General features: G+C 62.3%; 1 protein-coding gene across 2 annotated transcripts in view; it reads right to left on the reverse strand.

Moving 5' to 3' along the window:
- The window catches only part of ACIN1 (apoptotic chromatin condensation inducer 1), a 1432530-nt gene that overhangs the window by 195049 nt on the left and 1214056 nt on the right, over positions 1-23425 (reverse strand). The window lies entirely within an intron of this gene.

The following is a 23425-nucleotide window of genomic DNA, read 5'->3' on the forward strand; positions in this document are numbered from 1 at the left end:
CAGAGCTTGCACAAATAATTTGGAATGGTCGGAAGCCACGGATGCGACTGGTGTTGTCGACGCTTGCCCTGGAGGGGGAGGGCTGGGTATTCCGGATCTTCACCTCTATTTTCAAGCCGCTCAGTTGCGGTACCTGGTGGAGTGGAGCCGATGGGAGTCAGAGAAACACTGGCTGTTTCAAGATCAGGCGGTAGCTGCGCGACCCCTGCAGGAAATTCCCTTCCTATGTAAAGCCAACTGGCTTCCGAATTTGTACGCCTCATATATTACAGGGGCCGTCCTCGGGGTATGGGACGCCACTAATCTCAAACACGAGTTTACGTCCTTTCCTTCTCCTTTAACCCCGCTGATGAATAATCCGGAGTTCACTCCCGGCATGGATGCGGTCGCCTTTGCGCGGTGGGGGCCTGCCGGATGCAGCGTCCTGTATCATGTATATAGTGCTGAAGGGGTCATCCCCTTTCCCCAGTTGAGGCAGACATAGGGGCTTCCAGAGACAGAAGATTCAGATATCTACAAGTTAGGCATTGGGCGCTTCAACCCCAAGTCCGCTCTGAAGCGGATAATCTCCTTTCCCCTTATGAGCGTTGGCTACTCACGTGCACATCAGATAAAAAAACTAATTTCTGATTTGTATAGGATGTTGCTGGTACACCTCACACACACTTATAATCCCAGCAAGGCACGGTGGGAGAGGGAGCTAGGCAGGGTCCTCAACCAGAAGGAGTGGGACAACATATACTACTGGGCCCGACATTCCACATACCATATGGGGCTCACCGAGACCCTCACGAAGGTACTACACCCCAGAGCGCTTACACGCAATGGATAAAACACAGGAGGCGACATGTTGGCGGGGCTGTGGCCAAGTAGGCACATTAGTACACTTATTGTGGGAGTGTGAGCATGTCCGGTACTACTGGACTCAGGTCTTGGATGAGGTGGATAAGCATTTTGAGATTGAGATCCCGCGCTTTCCAGCGTATGGTCTGCTTGGCCTCCCCAACCCTCTGGTGTACCCGCTGCGGTCTCGTAGAGGCAGGCAGACAGCAATTGCGTTGGGGTCGGCGACACAGAACATACTCATACATTGGTGTACTCTCAATGCCCCGACATTCACAGGTTGGCTACATCGCCTGTGGCATGTCCTCGGGATGGAGAAACTGACGCTTACCTTGGCGGGGAAGGATCTAAATACAACGAACTGTAGCAACCCTTTTTGTCGCTATTGGCCACAGAATTTAGAGAAATCCCCTGCCCCAGATATTTTAGGCTATTGCGCCTCACGGGGTCTCAGGGAACATCCTGAAGGGGAGAGGGAGTCACGGATGAGCTTAGAAATCTTAGGCAGTGGACATGGAACACAGGGGAGGGGGGGGCGAGGGAGTGGGTCGGATGGGGGGGGCATTTATGGGGTCTGTTCTTAATGGTTAGAAATATACTTGGTTGTGACACTGTTTGATGATGCACCTACTGTCGAGTTTTCGCCTTGGAATTGCTGGATATGATTGCATATATTGAAGCTTTGATGGTTGGTAACTGACTACACGCTAATATATTTCTGTGTTGCAACTTAAAACTACAATAAAGAAATGTAAACTTAAAAAAAGTGGGGGCATACCATGCAAGAAAGATGGTACTTTCTCACAATTGCTTACCTGTAACAATCTGTTAGTAGCTTGCAGTGCCATTGATTCACATGCTGTGCATACTCCTGCCACCTAGTACTGAGTGTGGACATTGCATGGTGTTTCTTCTAAAGAGGTTTAAGAATTACTAGTGATATCTTCCCTGAAACCCACAGTGCACCAGAACACAAAATCCACTTTAGATTGTGCTTTTCCCCTACCGCTAAGTAGGTGTAGATGCAAAGCAGTTAATTGTATGTGTACTGATAGAGGAGTAAGCATTTCAAAACATTGTATTTAGTATGATTGTTTCAACTCAAATCCAGAAAAGCGGGAGGGAGCATGTGAAATCTACAGCACTACAAGCGGCACAACGATTGTTACAAGTAATGTTTTCCATATGCAGCATGTGCTGGTCCACGCGGACTAGCTCCCTGTCGGAGATGATTGCCCCAAGTACTTCTAACCGACTGCACTGACACGTACGTTTTCTTTAAAAAAATTAAGTATCCAAATCATTGGCTTTCCTAAGGCTTGCATGGGGTTGGGTTAAATTGCACAGATTTTTTATTGCTTGCAAAATCTATATCTCCGGTAAACTCCAGTGGATCGTTTTTCGTTCTATATTTAACTTTTTATAAATTGGGGTCTGATTTCTTTTCTTTAAAAAAAATCTTTTTATTGCAAATAATTCAAACATTGTAACAATGATCATAAGCCTTATACACTGCAGCATCAAGTCATGTTCAATCATAATCAGTTTCCCTTCAATCTCCCAAAAACCCAGGTCTCCCCACCCACTCGTCAGTTTACAGGCCAACATTAGAATCAGTGTTCATGGCTCAAGTTCCCAAGTCTGGTTCTTTCAAAAGGGGTACACAGTCACCTCCCCCTCCCCGCCCCCCCCAAAGATTTATTCAATTTCCCCTATATTTAAGTCCATTAATTTGGGCAGCCTCTGCTTTCATAGACCAATCTATCCACAAGCATGCACCAATCCATGTCTTGCTTCCAATCATTCAGTTGTGATGCCAGTTCAACCCTCCACAGCCACGCAATGTTGTGCTTGGCTACCATTAATCCTAGGGTTATCCATTTCTGATCTATACGGGTGAGGTCAGTTGCTGCCTAGATATTCGAGAGGCACCAATTCGCTGAAGCCTCCACATGGTTTCCACAAATGTTATTTGAACATGTTACCACTGATTACCAGTAGCACTGAAATACTGGGTAACTCCATAAAATGTGAAAAAAAGTCCCTTCTAGGCCAGAGTGCCTAGTGCAGAGCGCGTTGTTTCCCTGCCCATCTGTACCACAGTAGTACATGCATAGTAACAAAGGTGTAAATCTTTAGTTGCACTAGGCAGAACCTGGGACAGCAAAGCATCAGGCCATTAGTCATCCTCCAGGCCCTCAAGGTCTCACTCCCAGTGATCCCGAAGTTGTGCTAGGGTATTGAGCGAGTTATTGATCAGTTTCTTCTAGGTGAGGGAAGCTATCTTTGAGTGGCGACCGGTCAGAGGGCTCTTTGACCTTCGGTAACACCCTCTATAGTGCATGTCATATTTGCAAATATCGGTAGGTTTCAGGGGGTGCTAGCCGATATTAGCTTTGTCGGTCAGCCAACGGGATCACCCCTCCCTGCCTCCACAGGTCTCCCACCCAGGATACCTCAATCAGGTACCATTTATCAAGCCTTTCTGTGTAGCTAGTGAGCCTAACTGTGCAGCATCTCACAAAGGAGTAGCCTTTGTAATCTTGCCCTGCCAGCACAGATCACTCCGTGTTGTGTGCCAAAGGGTAAGTGTGACTGCAGTGGCTGTTGGATTTCTTGAGTGTTGTGTTGATTTCTTCTTCAATTGTTTTGGTGCTGTTTAAATGCTTAACACTCATTCCACTGTGTAAGCGTTGCTGCTCAGTGCCACAGCTACAGAGGATTGAGCTGAAGGCTTGACCGATGAAATCCAAGGGTCCTAAAGGGGGTGGGCTGTGTAATACCACACCATATGATTATTCCATTCCTCACATCTACATATAAACAGGAGTTCTTGTGGAGGGGAGATAGGGTTGCTGGCATGATCTGGTGCTGTAACATGGTGGCTTCTGTTTGAAAGAGCACCTGGCCAGGCCTGGAAAAGCCTGTCATCGATCCCAACCAGGGGCTGCAATCACCTGCGAGTCAGGAGGGTCGTGAAGCATGATAAGGGGGTACCCGATTCACCCCTGGAGGCCTAATGAAGTGATCCCTTCGACGGCCGGGATGAGTGGGACCGGGCCTGCAGCATCAGGTGAAAGTTACGGGCCTGTGCCTATAACGCAATCAGCGGAGCTCAGCAGTCTGGGCAAGGCAGGTCCATGAAACCTTCAGAAGATATCGGTGGGAGCCTGAGACAACATCCGGCGCCACACAACTGGAGTGGGGTGCGCTTGCAACACAAAGTGGCTTATACAGATGGTAAGACGTAAGCTGGCCCTGTCCGTGGCTTCTAGGCTGCATGACCCAAGCCCATACAGAGATCCCAACAATTCCGACACTGTTTCTTCAGCTAGTCAATCCCCTTTAGTTCCTAGTCAGTGAGTCCGTCGTCCATAACAGTGCAAACTACTGAGATCATCTAAGATCATAATCTGTAACCTGGGATCTCCCTAGACATGAACATCTGCGGAGTTCTCGATAGGGACTTCTCGTTTCACCCTCAAGATACATCACTCGCGGATTCGGACCAGGTGAAAAACAACCGGGAGGAGGGGGATGTTCTGGCAGGGTCGTGAAGGAGAGTTCCATCCCTTTTCTTCCTCACTTCATCTTCAGACTCCATTGTTGCTCCCAGTAGCAGCCCACAAGCATTTTAACCACCTTACCGCCACTACCACCGCTACAGGAACCTTTTGGGGGTTTGCTGCACCTACAGTTTAAAATGTTCTGCCAAGTTTGTTGTTTTTGGGGGGGGCGCGGGTCAGACATCGGTCTACAGCCCTGGGGAGGCCGGGCCGGGCCAACCAGGGGGCGGGCCGGGTCAACCAGGGGGCGGGCAGGGGCCAGGCCGGGCCAACCAGGGGGCGGGCAGGGGCCAGGACGGGCCACCAGGGGGCGGGCAGGGGCCAGGACAGGCCAACCAGGGGGCGGGCAGGGGCCAGGACGGGGCGGGCAGGGGCCAGGCCGTTGCAACCAGGGGGTGGGCAGGGGCCAGGACGGGCTGGGCAGGGGGCGGGCAGGGGCCGGGACGGGCCGGGCGGGCAGGGGCCGGGCCAACCAGGGGGCGGGCAGGGGCCGGGCCAACCAGGGGGCGGGCAGGGGCCGGGCCAACCAGGGGGTGGGCCGGGCCAACCAGGGGGCGGGCCGGGCCAACCAGGGGGCGGGCACGGGCCGGGCGAGCACGGGCCGGGCCAACCAGGGGGCGAGCAGGGGCCGGGCCAACCAGGGGGCGAGCAGGGGCCGGGCCGAGCAGGGGGCGGGCCGAGCAGGGGGCGGGCCGAGCAGGGGCCGGGCCGGGCCGAGCAGGGGGCGAGCAGGGGCCGGGCCGGGGCGAGCAGGGGCCGGGCCGGGGCGAGCAGGGGCCGGGGCGAGCAGGGGCCGGGGCGAGCAGGGGCCGGGGCGAGCAGGGGCCGGGCCAACCAGGGGGCGAGCAGGGGCCGGGCCAACCAGGGGGCGAGCAGGGGCCGGGCCAACCAGGGGGCGAGCAGGGGCCGGGCCAACCAGGGGGCGAGCAGGGGCCGGGCCAACCAGGGGGCGAGCAGGGGCCGGGCCAACCAGGGGGCGAGCAGGGGCCGGGCCAACCAGGGGGCGAGCAGGGGCCGGGGCCGGGCCAACCAGGGGGCGAGCAGGGGCCGGGGCCGGGCCAACCAGGGGGCGAGCAGGGGCCGGGGCCGGGCCAACCAGGGGGCGAGCAGGGGCCGGGGCCGGGCCAACCAGGGGGCGAGCAGGGGCCGGGGCCGGGCCAACCAGGGGGCGAGCAGGGGCCGGGGCCGGGCCAACCAGGGGGCGAGCAGGGGCCGGGCCAACCAGGGGGCGAGCAGGGACCGGGCCGGGCCAACCAGGGGGCGAGCAGGGGCCGGGCCGGGCCAACCAGGGGGCGAGCAGGGGCCGGGCCGGGCCAACCAGGGGGCGAGCAGGGGCCGGGCCGGGCCAACCAGGGGGCGAGCAGGGGCCGGGCCGGGCCAACCAGGGGGCGAGCAGGGGCCGGGCCGGGCCAACCAGGGGGCGAGCAGGGGCCGGGCCGGGCCAACCAGGGGGCGAGCAGGGGCCGGGCCGGGCCAACCAGGGGGCGAGCAGGGGCCGGGCCGGGCCAACCAGGGGGCGAGCAGGGGCCGGGCCGGGCCAACCAGGGGGCGAGCAGGGGCCGGGCCGGGCCAACCAGGGGGCGAGCAGGGGCCGGGCCAACCAGGGGGCGAGCAGGGGCCGGGCCAACCAGGGGGCGAGCAGGGGCCGGGCCGGGCCAACCAGGGGGCGAGCAGGGGCCGGGCCGGGCCAACCAGGGGGCGAGCAGGGGCCGGGCCGGGCCAACCAGGGGGCGAGCAGGGGCCGGGCCGGGCCAACCAGGGGGCGAGCAGGGGCCGGGCCGGGCCAACCAGGGGGCGAGCAGGGGCCGGGCCGGGCCAACCAGGGGGCGAGCAGGGGCCGGGCCGGGCCAACCAGGGGGCGAGCAGGGGCCGGGCCGGGCCAACCAGGGGGCGAGCAGGGGCCGGGCCAACCAGGGGGCGAGCAGGGGCCGGGCCAACCAGGGGGCGAGCAGGGGGCGAGCAGGGGCCGGGCCGGGCCAACCAGGGGGCGAGCAGGGGCCGGGCCGGGCCAACCAGGGGGCGAGCAGGGGCCGGGCCGGGCCAACCAGGGGGCGAGCAGGGGCCGGGCCGGGCCAACCAGGGGGCGAGCAGGGGCCGGGCCGGGCCGAGCAGGGGGCGAGCAGGGGCCGGGCCGGGCCGAGCAGGGGGCGAGCAGGGGCCGGGCCGGGCCAACCAGGGGGCGAGCAGGGGCCGGGCCAACCAGGGGGCGAGCAGGGGCCGGGCCGGGCCAACCAGGGGGCGAGCAGGGGCCGGGCCGGGCCAACCAGGGGGCGAGCAGGGGCCGGGCCGGGCCAACCAGGGGGCGAGCAGGGGCCGGGCCGGGCCAACCAGGGGGCGAGCCGGGGCCGGGCCGAGCAGGGGCCGGGCCGGGGCGAGCAGGGGCCGGGCCAACCAGGGGGCGAGCAGGGGCCGGGCCAACCAGGGGGCGAGCAGGGGCCGGGCCAACCAGGGGGCGAGCAGGGGCCGGGCCAACCAGGGGGCGAGCAGGGGCCGGGCCGGGCCAACCAGGGGGCGAGCAGGGGCCGGGCCGGGCCAACCAGGGGGCGAGCAGGGGCCGGGCCGGGCCAACCAGGGGGCGAGCAGGGGCCGGGCCGGGCCAACCAGGGGGCGAGCAGGGGCCGGGCCGGGCCAACCAGGGGGCGAGCAGGGGCCGGGCCGGGCCAACCAGGGGGCGAGCAGGGGCCGGGCCGGGCCAACCAGGGGGCGAGCAGGGGCCGGGCCAACCAGGGGGCGAGCAGGGGCCGGGCCGGGCCAACCAGGGGGCGAGCAGGGGCCGGGCCGGGCCAACCAGGGGGCGAGCAGGGGCCGGGCCAACCAGGGGGCGAGCAGGGGCCGGGCCGGGCCAACCAGGGGGCGAGCAGGGGCCGGGCCGGGCCAACCAGGGGGCGAGCAGGGGCCGGGCCGGGCCAACCAGGGGGCGAGCAGGGGCCGGGCCGGGCCAACCAGGGGGCGAGCAGGGGCCGGGCCGGGCCAACCAGGGGGCGAGCAGGGGCCGGGCCAACCAGGGGGCGAGCACGGGCCGGGCCAACCAGGGGGCGAGCAGGGGCCGGGCCGGGCCAACCAGGGGGCGAGCAGGGGCCGGGCCGGGGCGAGCAGGGGCCGGGCCAACCAGGGGGCGAGCAGGGGCCGGGCCAACCAGGGGGCGAGCAGGGGCCGGGCCAACCAGGGGGCGAGCAGGGGCCGGGCCAACCAGGGGGCGAGCAGGGGCCGGGCCAACCAGGGGCCGGGCCAACCAGGGGGCGAGCAGGGGCCGGGGCGAGCAGGGGCCGGGCCAACCAGGGGGCGAGCAGGGGCCGGGCCAACCAGGGGGCGAGCACGGGCCAACCAGGGGGCGAGCAGGGGCCGGGCCAACCAGGGGGCAAGATGGGGCCGGGCCAACCAGGGGGCGAGCACGGGCCGGGCGAGCACGGGCCGGGCCAAGCAGGGGCTGGGCCAACCAGGGGGCGAGCAGGGGCCGGGCCAACCAGGGGGCGAGCACGGGCCGGGCCAACCAGGGGCCGGGCCGAGCAGGGGCCGGGCCGAGCAGGGGGCGAGCACGGGCCGGGCGAGCACGGGCCGGGCCAAGCAGGGGGCGAGCAGGGGCCGGGCCAACCAGGGGGCGAGCAGGGGCCCGGGCCGGGCCAACCAGGGGGCGAGCAGGGGCCCGGGCCAACCAGGGGGCGAGCAGGGGCCGGGCCAACCAGGGGGCGAGCAGGGGCCGGGCCGGGCCAACCAGGGGGCGAGCAGGGGCCGGGCCAACCAGGGGGCGAGCAGGGGCCGGGCCGGGCCAACCAGGGGGCGAGCAGGGGCCGGGCCGGGCCAACCAGGGGGCGAGCAGGGGCCCGGGCCGGGCCAACCAGGGGGCGAGCAGGGGCCCGGGAGCAGGGGCCGGGCCGGGCCAACCAGGGGGCGAGCAGGGGCCGGGCCGGGCCAACCAGGGGGCGAGCAGGGGCCGGGCCGGGCCAACCAGGGGGCGAGCAGGGGCCGGGCCGGGCCAACCAGGGGGCGAGCAGGGGCCCGGGAGCAGGGGCCGGGCCGGGCCAACCAGGGGGCGAGCAGGGGCCGGGCCGGGCCAACCAGGGGGCGAGCAGGGGCCGGGCCAACCAGGGGGCGAGCAGGGGCCGGGCCAACCAGGGGGCGAGCAGGGGCCGGGCCGGGCCAACCAGGGGGCGAGCAGGGGCCGGGCCGGGCCAACCAGGGGGCGAGCAGGGGCCGGGCCGGGCCAACCAGGGGGCGAGCAGGGGCCGGGCCGGGCCAACCAGGGGGCGAGCAGGGGCCGGGCCGGGCCAACCAGGGGGCGAGCAGGGGCCGGGCCGGGCCAACCAGGGGGCGAGCAGGGGCCGGGCCAACCAGGGGGCGAGCAGGGGCCGGGCCAACCAGGGGGCGAGCAGGGGCCGGGCCGGGCCAACCAGGGGGCGAGCAGGGGCCGGGCCGGGCCAACCAGGGGGCGAGCAGGGGCCGGGCCAACCAGGGGGCGAGCAGGGGCCGGGCCAACCAGGGGGCGAGCAGGGGCCGGGCCAACCAGGGGGCGAGCAGGGGCCGGGCCAACCAGGGGGCGAGCAGGGGCCGGGCCAACCAGGGGGCGAGCAGGGGCCGGGCCAACCAGGGGGCGAGCAGGGGCCGGGCCAACCAGGGGGCGAGCAGGGGCCGGGCCAACCAGGGGGCGAGCAGGGGCCGGGCCAACCAGGGGGCGAGCAGGGGCCGGGCCAACCAGGGGGCGAGCAGGGGCCGGGGCGAGCAGGGGCCGGGCCAACCAGGGGGCGAGCAGGGGCCGGGCCAACCAGGGGCCGGGCCGAGCAGGGGCCGGGCCGAGCAGGGGGCGAGCACGGGCCAACCAGGGGGCGAGATGGGGCCGGGCCAACCAGGGGGCGAGCACGGGCCGGGCCGAGCAGGGGCCGGGCCAACCAGGGGGCGAGCACGGGCCGGGCGAGCACGGGCCGGGCCAAGCAGGGGCTGGGCCAACCAGGGGGCGAGCAGGGGCCGGGCCAACCAGGGGGCGAGCACGGGCCGGGCCAACCAGGGGCCGGGCCGAGCAGGGGCCGGGCCAACCAGGGGGCGAGCACGGGCCGGGCGAGCAGGGGCCGGGCCAACCAGGGGGCGAGCAGGGGCCGGGCCAACCAGGGGGCGAGCAGGGGCCGGGCCAACCAGGGGGCGAGCAGGGGCCGGGCCGGGCCAACCAGGGGGCGAGCAGGGGCCGGGCCGGGCCAACCAGGGGGCGAGCAGGGGCCGGGCCGGGCCAACCAGGGGGCGAGCAGGGGCCGGGCCAACCAGGGGGCGAGCAGGGGCCCGGGCCGGGCCAACCAGGGGGCGAGCAGGGGCCCGGGCCGGGCCAACCAGGGGGCGAGCAGGGGCCCGGGCCGGGCCAACCAGGGGGCGAGCAGGGGCCCGGGCCGGGCCAACCAGGGGGCGAGCAGGGGCCGGGCCAACCAGGGGGCGAGCAGGGGCCGGGCCGAGCAGGGGCCGGGCCAACCAGGGGGCGAGCCGGGCCAACCAGGGGGCGAGCAGGGGCCGGGCCAACCAGGGGGCGAGCAGGGGCCGGGCCAACCAGGGGGCGAGCAGGGGCCGGGCCAGGCCAACCAGGGGGCGGGCAGGGGCCGGGCCAGGCCAACCAGGGGGCGGGCAGGGGCCGGGCCAGGCCAACCAGGGGGCGGGCAGGGGCCGGGCCAGGCCAACCAGGGGGCGGGCAGGGGCCGGGCCAGGCCAACCAGGGGGCTGGCAGGGGCCAGGCCAACCAGGGGGCTGGCAGGGGCCAGGCCAACCAGTGGGCTGGCAGGGGCCAGGCCAACCAGTGGGCTGGCAGGGGCCAGGCCAACCAGTGGGCTGGCAGGGGCCAGGCCAACCAGTGGGCTGGCAGGGGCCAGGCCAACCAGGGGGCTGGCAGGGGCCAGGCCAACCAGGGGGCGGGTAGAGGCCGGGCCAACTAGGGGGCAGGCAGGGGCTGGGCCATCCAGGGGGTAGGCCGGGCCAACGAGGGGGCAGGGCAGGGGCCGGACCAACCAGTGGGCCAGGCCAACCAGGGGCCCGGGCCAGGCAGGGGCAGGGCAAGGCCAGGCAGGGTCAACGAGGGGGGCGGGCCAACCAGGGGGGTGGGCCAACCAGGGAGCGGGCAGGTGCCGGGCCAACCAGGAAGCGGGCAGGTGCCGGGCCAACCAGGAAGCGGGCAGGGGCCGGGCCAACCAGGGTGCGGGCAGGGGTCGGGCCAACCAGTGTGCGGGCAGGGGTCGGGCCAACCAGGGTGCGGGCAGGGGTCGGGCCAACCAGGGTGCGGGCAGGGGTCGGGCCAACCAGGGGGCGGGCAGGGGTCGGGCCAACCAGGGGGCGGGGCCGGGCAGGGGCCAGGCCGGGCCAACCAGGGGGCAGGCAGGGGCCAGGCCGGGCCAACCAGGGGGCGGGCAGGGGCCAGGCCGGGCCGACCAGGGGGCGGGCAGGGGCCAGGCCGGGCCGACCAGGGGGCGGGCAGGGGGCGGGCAGGGGCCAGGCCGGGCCGACCAGGGGGCAGGCAGGGGCCAGGCCGGGCCAACCAGGGGGCAGGCAGGGGCCAGGCCGGGCCAACCAGGGGGCAGGCAGGGGCCAGGCCGGGCCAACCAGGGGGCAGGCAGGGGCCAGGCCGGGCCAACCAGGGGGCAGGCAGGGGCCAGGCCGGGCCAACCAGGGGGCAGGCAGGGGCCAGGCCGGGCCAACCAGGGGGCAGGCAGGGGCCAGGCCGGGCCAACCAGGGGGCAGGCAGGGGCCAGGCCGGGCCAACCAGGGGGCAGGCAGGGGCCAGGCCGGGCCAACCAGGGGGCAGGCAGGGGCCAGGCCGGGCCAACCAGGGGGCAGGCAGGGGCCAGGCCGGGGCAGGCAGGGGCCAGGCCGGGCCAACCAGGGGGCAGGCAGGGGCCAGGCCGGGCCAACCAGGGGGCAGGCAGGGGCCGGGCCAACCAGGGGCCAACCAGGGGCCAACCAGGGGGCAGGCAGGGGCCAGGCCGGGCCAACCAGGGGGCAGGCAGGGCCAACCAGGGGGCAGGCAGGGGCCGGGCCAACCAGGGGGCAGGCAGGGGGCAGGCAGGGGGCAGGCAGGGGCCAGGCCGGGCCAACCAGGGGGCAGGCAGGGGCCAGGCCGGGCCAACCAGGGGGCAGGCAGGGGCCAGGCCAACCAGTGGGCTGGCAGGGGCCAGGCCAACCAGTGGGCTGGCAGGGGCCAGGCCAACCAGGGGGCTGGCAGGGGCCAGGCCAACCAGGGGGCTGGCAGGGGCCAGGCCAACCAGGGGGCGGGTAGAGGCCGGGCCAACTAGGGGGCAGGCAGGGGCTGGGCCATCCAGGGGGTAGGCCGGGCCAACGAGGGGGCAGGGCAGGTGCCGGACCAACCAGTGGGCCAGGCCAACCAGGGGCCTGGGCCAGGCAGGGGCAGGGCAAGGCCAGGCAGGGTCAACGAGGGGGGCGGGCCAACCAGGGGGATGGGCCAACCAGGGAGCGGGCAGGTGCCGGGCCAACCAGGAAGCGGGCAGGTGCCGGGCCAACCAGGAAGCGGGCAGGTGCCGGGCCAACCAGGAAGCGGGCAGGGGCCGGGCCAACCAGGGTGCGGGCAGGGGTCGGGCCAACCAGGGTGCGGGCAGGGGTCGGGCCAACCAGGGTGCGGGCAGGGGTCGGGCCAACCAGGGTGCGGGCAGGGGTCGGGCCAACCAGGGGGCGGGCAGGGGTCGGGCCAACCAGGGGGCGGGGCCGGGCAGGGGCCAGGCCGGGCCAACCAGGGGGCAGGCAGGGGCCAGGCCGGGCCAACCAGGGGGCGGGCAGGGGCCAGGCCGGGCCGACCAGGGGGCGGGCAGGGGCCAGGCCGGGCCGACCAGGGGGCGGGCAGGGGCCAGGCCGGGCCGACCAGGGGGCGGGCAGGGGCCAGGCCGGGCCAACCAGGGGGCAGGCAGGGGCCAGGCCGGGCCAACCAGGGGGCAGGCAGGGGCCAGGCCGGGCCAACCAGGGGGCAGGCAGGGGCCAGGCCGGGCCAACCAGGGGGCAGGCAGGGGCCAGGCCGGGCCAACCAGGGGGCAGGCAGGGGCCAGGCCGGGCCAACCAGGGGGCAGGCAGGGGCCAGGCCGGGCCAACCAGGGGGCAGGCAGGGGCCGGGCCAACCAGGGGGCAGGCAGGGGCCGGGCCGGGCCAACCAGGGGGCAGGCAGGGGCCGGGCCAACCAGGGGGCAGGCAGGGGCCGGGCCAACCAGGGGCCAACCAGGGGGCAGGCAGGGGCCAGGCCGGGCCAACTAGGGGGCAGGCAGGGGCCAGGCCGGGCCAACCAGGGGGCAGGCAGGGGCCAGGCCGGGCCAACCAGGGGGCAGGCAGGGGCCAGGCCGGGCCAACCAGGGGGCAGGCAGGGGCCAGGCAGGGGCCAGGCAGGGGCCAGGCCGGGCCAACCAGGGGGCAGGCAGGGGCCAGGCCGGGCCAACCAGGGGGCAGGCAGGGGCCAACCAGGGGCCAGGCCGGGCCGACCAGGCAGGGCAAGGTCAGGCAGGGTCAACGAGGGGGGCGGGCCAACGAGGGGGGCGGGCCAACCAGGGTGCGGGCAGGGGTCGGGCCAACCAGGGTGCGGGCAGGGGTCGGGCCAACCAGGGTGCGGGCAGGGGTCGGGCCAACCAGGGGGCGGGCCAACCAGGGGGCGGGGCCGGGCAGGGGCCAGGCCGGGCCAACCAGGGGGCAGGCAGGGGCCAGGCCGGGCCAACCAGGGGGCGGGCAGGGGCCAGGCCGGGCCAACCAGGGGGCGGGCAGGGGCCAGGCCGGGCCGACCAGGGGGCGGGCAGGGGCCAGGCCGGGCCGACCAGGGGGCGGGCAGGGGCCAGGCCGGGCCGACCAGGGGGCAGGCAGGGGCCAGGCCGGGCCAACCAGGGGGCAGGCAGGGGCCAGGCCGGGCCAACCAGGGGGCAGGCAGGGGCCAGGCCGGGCCAACCAGGGGGCAGGCAGGGGCCAGGCCGGGCCAACCAGGGGGCAGGCAGGGGCCGGGCCGGGCCAACCAGGGGGCAGGCAGGGGCCGGGCCGGGCCAACCAGGGGGCAGGCAGGGGCCAGGCCAACCAGGGGCCAACCAGGGGGCAGGCAGGGGCCAGGCCGGGCCAACTAGGGGGCAGGCAGGGGCCAGGCCGGGCCAACCAGGGGGCAGGCAGGGGCCAGGCCGGGCCAACCAGGGGGCAGGCAGGGGCCAGGCCGGGCCAACCAGGGGGCAGGCAGGGGCCAGGCAGGGGCCAGGCCGGGCCAGGCAGGGGCCAGGCCGGGCCAACCAGGGGGCAGGCAGGGGCCAGGCCGGGCCAACCAGGGGGCAGGCAGGGGCCAACCAGGGGCCAAGCCGGGCCGACCAGGCAGGGCAAGGTCAGGCAGGGTCAACGAGGGGGGCGGGCCAACGAGGGGGGCGGGCCAACGAGGGGGGTGGGCCAACCAGGGAGCGGGCAGGTGCCGGGCCAACCAGGAAGCGGGCAGGGGCCGGACCAACCAGGGGGCAGGCAGGGGCCGGGGCAGGCAGGGGGCAGGCAGGGGCCGGACCAACCAGGGGGCAGGCAGGGGCCGGGCCAACCAGGGGGCAGGCAGGGGCCGGGCCAACCAGGGGGCAGGCAGGGGCCGGGCCAACCAGGGGGCAGGCAGGGGCCGGGCCAACCAGGGGGCAGGCAGGGGCCGGGCCAACCAGGGGGCAGGCAGGGGCCGGGCCAACCAGGGGGCAGGCAGGGGCCGGGCCAACCAGGGGGCAGGCAGGGGCCGGGCCAACCAGGGGGCAGGCAGGGGCCCTGCCAACCAGGGGGCGGGCCAGGCAGGGGGGGGGCAACCAGGGAGCGGGCAGGGGCCGGGCCAACCAGGGGGCGGGCAGGGGCCGGGCCAACCAGGGGGCGGGCAGGGGCCGGGCCAACCAGGGGGTGGGGCCGGGCAAGGGGCGGGCCAACCCAGGGGGGCGGGGCCGGGCAAGGGGCGGGCCAACCCAGGGGGGCGGGCAGGGGCCGGGCCAACTAGGGCGCGGGCAGGGCCCGGACCAACCAGGGGGCCAGGCCAACCAGGGGGCAGGGCCAGGCAGAGGCCGGTCAACCAAGGGGAGGGGGCAGGCCGGCACCAACTAGGGGGCGGGCAGGCCAACCAGGGGGCGGGCAAGGCCAGGGCAACCAGGGGGCGGGCGTGGCCGGTCCAGGCAGGGGCTGGGCCGGGGCAGGGTGGGGGGCAGGGGCCGGGCCGAGCGGGTAGGGGCCGGGCCAACCAGGGGCCGGGCCGGGCCAACCAGGGGCCGGGCCGGGCCAACCAGGGGGCGGGGCGGGCCAACCAGGGGGCGGGGCGGGCCAACCAGGGGGCGGGGCAGGCCAACCAGGGGGCGGGCTGGGCCAACCAGGGGCGGGCTGGGCCAACCAGGGGGCGGGCTGGGCCAACCAGGGGGCCGGGGGCCGGGCCAACCAGGGGGCCGGGGGCCGGGCCAACCAGGGGGCCGGTGCCAACCAGGGGCCCGGGGGCCGGGCCAACCAGGGGGCCGGGGGCCGGGCCAACCAGGGGCCGGGCCAACCAGGGGGCCGGGCCAACCAGGGGGCCGGGCCAACCAGGGGGCCAGGGGCCGGGCCAACCAGTGCGCGGGCAGGGGCCGAGCAACCAGGGGGCCGGGCCGACCCTACTAGGGGGCAGGCAGGGGCCGGGCAGGGCCAACCAGGGGCCGGGCGGGCCAACCAGGGGGCGGGCCGGGGCCAGGCCAACTAGGGGGAGGGCAGGGCCAACCAGGGGGAGGGCCAAGCAGGGGGCAAACCAGGCAGGGGGCAGGCCGGGCAGGGGGCAGGCCGGGCCGGGGGCAGGCCGGGCAGGCAGGGACCGGGCCAACCAGAGGAGCGGGCAGGGGCCGGGTCAACCAGAGGGGCGGGCAGGGGCTGGGTCAACCAGAGGGGCGGGCAGGGGCTGGGTCAACCAGAGGGGCGGGCAGGGGCCGGGCCAACCAGAGGGGCGGGCAGGGGCCGGGCCAACCAGGGAGCGGGCAGGTGCCGGGCCAACCAGGGAGCGGGCAGGTGCCGGGCCAACCAGGAAGCGGGCAGGGGCCGGACCAACCAGGGCCGGACCAACCAGGGGGCAGGCAGGGGCCGGACCAACCAGGGGGCAGGCAGGGGCCGGACCAACCAGGGGGCAGGCAGGGGCCGGGCCAGGCCAACCAGGGGGCGGGCAGGGGCCGGGCCAGGCCAACCAGGGGGCGGGCCAGGCCAACCAGGGGGCGGGCAGGGGCCAGGCCAACCAGGGGGGTGGGCAGGGGCCGGGCCAACCAGGGGTCGGGCAGGGGCAGGGCAAACCAAGGGCTCGGCGGGGGCAGGGCAAAACTGGGCAGGGGCAGGGCAGGGAAAACCAGGGCTGTGCGGGGGCAGGGGCAAACTCAGGGAAGGGCAAACCAGGTCTCACTTTGCCACTGGATTCAAGCTAGCCTGGCTGATGAAGGGTGTAACCCAGTGGTCTTCAAACTTTTTGATGCCGGGAACCCCCCCCTCAAAATATTTTAGGCATAAGGACCCCTCTTGACAAAAATTTCTAGACCCTAATATTCCTTAGAAACAGAGAAACAGTCAATCTGTAGTTGCACCTCATTAGTACCAGTTTAACACCCAAATATAGCAATAAGCAACAAAAAGGTAACCGGTAAAGTTTTACAAAGGGCCTTCTACAGAGCAGCAACACCTGTTGCTGCTTTTTAGTAACTTTTGAATAAATTATTTTTTTGTTAAAATTAGCAGATTAACTGGCAGATGATGGATTATGTGGCAAATCTATAATTATGCTAAAATCGCTGTGGCCCTTCAACATTTCATTGTAAATGAGGCCCATAGATTTGAATAATATTCAGACCCTATGTAATGCAATATTTAGTTCTCGCCTGGCGAAAGCAGCGCATCTCTCGCCATGAGGAGGACCTTTTGGAATCAATTCTCCCCGGGGGTTTACGTGCACACGTCTGCATAGACAAAGATGGCTGCTCTCACCATCTGTCCAAAGCAGAAAGCATACGCGTGTCCATACGGACTGTGGACAGTCAGACGCCATCTTGCGAAGCTTTCATTGTCATATCAACGAAAATGCCGCTTGCTGCGTATGGGTGTACAAAATGTGCGCGCGCGCATGGCGGCATGCTTTCAATTTCCCTCCCCCCCCCCTTCCATTGTGTGCGTGCTTTGCCGCATATGTGTGGACAAAATGTGTTTTTTTTTGTTGTCTCACGTTTTCCTAGAATTCTACGCCTGAAAAGGGCTCTCAGAGTGAAAGCACTGCGAGACCTAACCGTGGTAGCAAAAGCTGTGTATGCTGGTAATGTACAACATGTCACTCTGGACTCCTTGGCATAAACAGTAGTTCTTATCAGTAGTTCTAACCCCCCCCCTACCCCCTCCCGGAACGTCCTTGCCTCCCTGCCACCATCGGAGAGTTACAGCCGTTCTCTTGTTCTCATCGCCCCCACCCCCTCAGCGAGCTGCGGCCATATTCCCTTTCCTGCAGTTTGACATTTGATTCATTTGCCCTTTCCGTTGGCGTCCAGACATTTTTTTAAATGTAGCTCCTGTGCAGGCCTCTTGAGGAGCCTTTGAACCCTGAAGCCGTACTACATGCCAGAACTGGCCCACCGCCTTGCACTGGCGAGACAACAGTACCTTTGTATATTTACAGGTCTTCTACAGCCCACTCACCCCACTTTTCAGTATGACTCCTCCAGGTAATCTCTCCTTCTCTTTAGCCTCCCATGTTGGTTACATTTGATCACCAACCCCCAAAAAGTGTTTACAGCATCCCTTTTAAGCCCATGAACTGCGTTCCTTGCACTGAGTCACATCTGCAGTGCTAAGCCGTCGCCTTGTTATGCTTAAAGGGGTGTTTGGCAGTGGGGGCCGTGGATGGATGGCTGCCCCCACCTACCTCTTCTCCAATACACACTCATTGGAAAACGTACCGTATTTTCCGGCGTATAAGACGACCCCCTACTTTTCTTGATAAAATGTAGGTTTTGTGCTATACTCGCCGTATAAGACTACCCCCTCTTCCAACGCAGTCCTGCATAGCCATTTTGAGAATTTATTTTGGGCTTATTAGTACGGGACAATGGATGTTTCTGATTATGGCCCTTATTTTTGAACCTTCATGAGGAAATTCCTACCCATGATCTTGTTAGCATTAAGAGATTTGGAAAGCGGGTAAGGGAGGTCTCTGGAGTTATCGTAGTTTTAGTACCGTGTGTCATTGGATCTTGTCTTTCAATCCTGTCTTGTTGATTGACATGCAATTGCAGGAAGCTGGCTCTGTATATACTATACCAAAGTGAGGTATAGTGTGCACAGTCTCCTGTGGAACCCCAAGGGTAGGCAGAGGTAAAAGTAGAGAGCACCTTATTCTCGGTTAGTGGTAGTGTGGGTGAGCAGTAAGGCTTTATCAGAGGACATTGTTAAGCATTTATTGTACACACTCAAAGACTGAACTCAAACCAAGTGTTTGCATAAACAATATTGTTTTAGTCACAATTTTTTTTAAAACCATATGAAAAAACAGTCACTTATAAACATAAGGCTGTTTGTCATCAAACATGTACGGTAAACATAAAACAGTGCAAGTGGATTACTCATAACTCCAAGCTATTTTTACAGGATTTGCTGGTGTGACAATTTCCCTTTAAAAGCCTTCAAAATCCTCCTCTTCGTCATCTGATATCATAAGTAAATCAATGAGATCTTGTGGTACATTTGTAAAGCAGTCATCGTATGGATCTAATTCCGTATCAGATGGTGTGCTCTCGGCTTCGTCTTTATCTTCCCACAAGTAGTCGTCATCCATACCATCTAATGAATTTGATATGCCACACTTCTTGAAAGCCTTGATGACCGTTTCAGCATCAATATCATTCCAGGCTTTTATGACAAACTTGCACAAAACATCCAACTGTGGAGCATGCATGTTTCCTCCTTTTGTGAATGACTTTTCGCCGCTAACCATCCACTCATTCCACTGTTCTCGAATGCAATCTTTAAATGGCTTGTTTAGGCACACATCCAGTGGCTGTACATACGATGTCAATCCTCCAGGAATAACTGCAGCATCTGGTTTTATTCTTGCCAGCCTTTCCTTGGTGTTGGGAGTTAAATGAGCCCTGAACATATCCCACACCAGTAGACTACGTTTTTGAATAAGTCCACCTGGTCGCCTGCTCCATACATTATCAAGCCATAGCTTTACCCCTTCTTCATCCATCCAGCCTTTTTCATGCACATGTACAAAACAACCAACAGGAAACTTGAGTTTCGGCATTGTTTTTCTTTTAAAAATAACTATTGGTCTCAGTTTGGCGCCATCAGCTGTGCATGCTAGTACCACTGTTAAACTGGACTTCTCATGACCTGTTTTTATTAGAATTGTTTTTTCACCTTTTGGATGGACAGTTTTATTTGCAACCATATCAAAATTCATTGGAGTTTCATCCATATTTCCGATGCTACTTAAGGCATAGCCATGTTTATTGAGCAGCTGTATTACGTAGCGATGGAAACTATGTGCTTTGGCATCTAGATCTGCGGGTAATTTTTGTGCAATTTTCGTCTTTTGTCTCAATACCAGATTATGCCTTCCCAAGAATCTAGTACACCAGGATACAGTGGCCTTAAATCTGTTGCTGAGATCTGGATTAGATTTGGCCCCCTGAAGTGCAAACAAACTTATTTTATTTCGTGTCACTACATAACCGCTTTGGCGATGCTCATTCACCAGGTCTGCTACATGTTTTTCGAGCTCTGGCCAATGTGGGGTGCCTCTTCTTAATGCACACTTACCCCTTGGCATACTCCTTAATGCTTTTTCATTTGCTTTCCAGTCCCGAACCATCTTTTCTGTTACTCCATATTGTCTTGCAGCAACACAGTTATTATGTTCCATGGCAAAGTTTACAACTTTAAGTTTGTAACTGGCTTCATATTTCTTTCTTCTTGCTGCTGCTGGAGCCATGATGGGTTCTTTACTGTTAGCCATTTGCATACTGTACTGTATGTACTGGTGCTGTACTGTATGAACCGGTACAGATACTGGTGCTGTGCTGTAATGTATTGTCTTCACCACCACATGTATCTGCTCACCAGATTGGCTAATTGTTGTAACAGGAAAGGTAGTCAATCACGGCAAGCGATGTACTAGTACCGGTATTTCCTGTGCACACTGCATACAAACTCTGCTTGGATTTGGAGGTTTGTAGTACCTCTCATGTTCTAAAAAAGTGTTGTTAGTGTCATCTTTACTATGTGCTCACAGGCCCTCTCCCAGCATCTCCTTTCATTATTAAACAGCCATGCAGAACAGTGCATTTCAGGTATTATGTGTGTGTATCAAAAGAAGGTGTGTAATTCAACATCTTAAAAAGAAATGCAGTGTGTTTGTGATCATCAGGAATGTACCGTAATCATCCTTCTGAAATACGGTACCTGCAGCAAAACATTAATGTACCGGTAATGTATTGCCGGCGAGAACATTCTACAGTCCCCTTTCTATGGCCATGAGGAGATCACGTACTGACGATCCTCTCCTTCCGATGAACGTGAGATTTATAGCCACATCGGAAGGAGAGAGACGCCAGATCCGCACATGTGCCCCCTGTGTCTTTTGTCAGCTCTAGACTGAACAAGGGCCTCCCCGTGAGAGCCTGCCCCCATCGGCACTACAGGGGCTGTAGGAGACTGCACCGACACGGCGGTATATCCTGTGGCCCGGCTGAGTGGCATCAGCACCTGGGTCTTGAAAGCCGGTAAGTGAACAGCTGAACCCAGAAGACGGTACCGACGGTACTTAGCCATGACACACGGTGGGGGTACTGACAGGGGGCACTCCGATACCGAGCCCCAATCTGCTACAGCACAGCGTGTGCGATCACGCACAGAGTGAAGCAAGAGCTCAGAGGCCATAGTGGAGGGCTCATGAGAGTCAGCTTATTGGGGCCTGCGAGGTGTAACGTTGCAAAATACCGAGAGCAGTGGGCACAACTGCAATGCTGACTCGGTCCAAGTTGATCTCTGCACCAATTTTGAAGTCGGTGGAGCGTTGTTTCCACTCCCACAAATTTGGTTCCCGGCGTATAAGACAACCCCCGACTTTCGAGAACATTTTAAAGGGTTAAAAAGTAGTCTTATACGCTGGAAAATACGGTACATCTCCTCGTGAGAATCAAACTGGATTGCCCTGATAGACATTTCTCCCCCCCCCCCCCCCCGAAAAATAAGGCATTTGTGATGCTGCACCTTCAGTTCTGGAGGAAATCTAGTATTAAACGGCATATTCATGAGTGTGTGTGTATCTACACACATTTTGGGCACTTGGTGCGGAAAGTAAGAAAATCCACTGTTTGCTTAATTTGTAGCAATGCTTTATATAGTCAGTTTTGACGCACTCCTCATTTTATTCTTATTAACATTTGTGCTTCTTCCCACTTACTCCCCACCATAAAATCGCTGACAATCTTTTCCGAGCATAACATGGGGTTCTGCTTCCTGGGGTGCTCAGATCTCCAAACTAGGTCATATGCCGGAGTTTTACAATGTGTTTTCTTTCTTTTCTGTTAATTTGCTCATTACTTCACCCCATCATTGGTGCTATTCCGAGGACATGGGAGAACAGCCGCCCTGTGCCCCTCTAGTTTTATGACTTTAGATGCAATTCTCATGACCCACCAACCCCCACAGTGATATACACAGAATCCTAGGAGAAAGGACATATTTTTAACTTAGGCAGTGTTCAGCACTTGTTTGATATGGCGCATACCATCCACCCCGAGATAGTGGATAGCAGTAACGTCATTTCTAAAATGACCCCCCCCACCCCTTCTTTTGAGTGCTGGCAAGTGTTGAGGAGGGGCGAGTGCATTTAAAAATGCAATTGTTTCAGAAGCGCCCCCCCCCACCCCACAGGATAAGCCCCTCACGAGTTGCATTACATGCCCATTTTAACAACAAAGCATAAAACGATTTCAAATGGTAGAGGCACAAGCTGTTCCTAACGCAGGCAATGGGCCGGTTATGCCCCTTTATAAAGAATGCTGTCTGAGTTGTTTCTTTTATATGCCCGAAGATGCCCTCGCCCCACTGCTGCCCTCCCCAGGATACTCACATCGGGGTTGTGACAAAAAATGTTTTTTGCTCTTAAAAAAACGATTCTTAAATAAGCCCCCTTCTCTATTTAAATTCTAATCACTTGTAAGCACTCCAATATTGTCCCGTTCTATAATGTCTCTTCCGATCGCAATTCAAGTGCTATTTTTTTTTAATCCCTTTTCGCACATTCAATACATAGAGCCCTCCTGGCCTCTTGAACGCATTGCACTACAACTCAAAAACGTCAGGTGTTTCTGCAAATTTCACCTCTAATATCTTATTTCTCTATTTGGGGGAAATGTAAGGGAGTTACATCAGGAATATATAAAATATTCATATCACAATTATTCTCTCATCCCATGACTAATCATCTTAAAGACAAATGGCAATCACGATTATCAATTGCTTATAGTGATCAAGAATGGACGGATTTACTGCTCAATTTAGCTAAAGGTACAAGAGAAGCCAGATTAAAATTCTGTTTATTTAAACTACTTCATGATTGGCATTGGTCTCCAGTAAAACTGAACAAAGCAGGATTACTTCCACATACTAATTGTTGGAGATGTGATAGCTATGGCTGCGATATCATACATATTTTATGTAGTTGTCCCTTGATTCAATCTTATTGGAACTATATTGGACAGACGTTATGTCGTATTATCTCATTGCAATTACCACTTTCACCTTCAACAATTATTTTGCATGATTTCAGAATATTTCCAAATCTTTCTAAACCTCAGAGTAGACTTATGCACATAGCATTAGCCACTGCTAAAATTTGCATATTTAGATTATGGAAATCTCCATCTCCATCTCCACCTTCTCCAGAAATTTGGCTTACAGCAATGATACAAACTGCCTCCCATGAAAGAATTATTTATAATATAAATAATAAGCTGGATTTGTTTAATCAAATTTGGGCTCCTTTTCTCACCATGGATGGTGTTTCTTTGGGAAATCATCCTTCTACCTCTTTACAACACACTTCTCATCTTAACTCATCTATTATACTTTATTTTCATTTCTTCTTCTCTATTAAAATGTACTTGCTACTGTTATTAGATATATTTACAGCTCTGTTTTTCAATTGTACTGATATTTAGATCATAATAGATTTAGGCTTCCACACTCTGATGACATTGTCTTCTTTCACATTATGTACATATAGCTTTCTTATCTCGATTTTGTATTGTATAGTATAGATATTGTCTGATTTGTCACGATACATGGCCTCCTGACTTTCAATGCGATGTTTTACTGATGGTGCTCTTCAGTTAATGAATGTCTGAATAACTTTATTTCATAATATATCATATATTTATTCTCTTTTTCATAACATATTGCAATAAGATGTTTGTGTAATTGGTATTTATTTCATGGATGGATTGAGATATTGTTATATTTATATGTGAAATTGTCTTTAAATATGAAATGCTAATAAAAAATTATAACACAAAAACGTCAGGTGATTTGATCAGTTGAATGCAACTGCACTCTCCGAGTAATCAAAGGCAGGCAGACATCTGAACACACATTTCTGACAGTGTGCTGCTGGCCTGAAAGAAATGCAATGCTCTTCTTTGATCTCGACACCCAACACACCTAGCTTCTGGGGATGATCTTCCTTCTCTCAGACCTAGAGGTCCGGATTATCTTCTCCTCTCAGCGATTTAACTCTTCCGCCAATCACAAGCGCATTTGTTGCAGAGCATGCGGAATGCCTCAGGAGTCCTCTCGATGTTTGAGGGGAAAGACAGGTTACAAAACTCCTGTAGGTCTGTCCTCTGGTACTTTGCATGGTAAGTAGGGCAGAATCAAAATAGGATAAGTTACTTACCTGTAATCCTAGTTGTCTTCCAGGGGTATCCTCATCAAATTTATAAGCACTGAATATTTGCCACCCATGTGCGGGGACCCCGGAATAAATAGAAAAAATTATATATGAAAAACATATACAGCGGCACCATCTCCGG

Source organism: Lissotriton helveticus, chromosome 5_1 (assembly GCF_964261635.1).
Source record: "Lissotriton helveticus chromosome 5_1, aLisHel1.1, whole genome shotgun sequence".
NCBI lineage: Eukaryota > Metazoa > Chordata > Amphibia > Caudata > Salamandridae > Lissotriton > Lissotriton helveticus.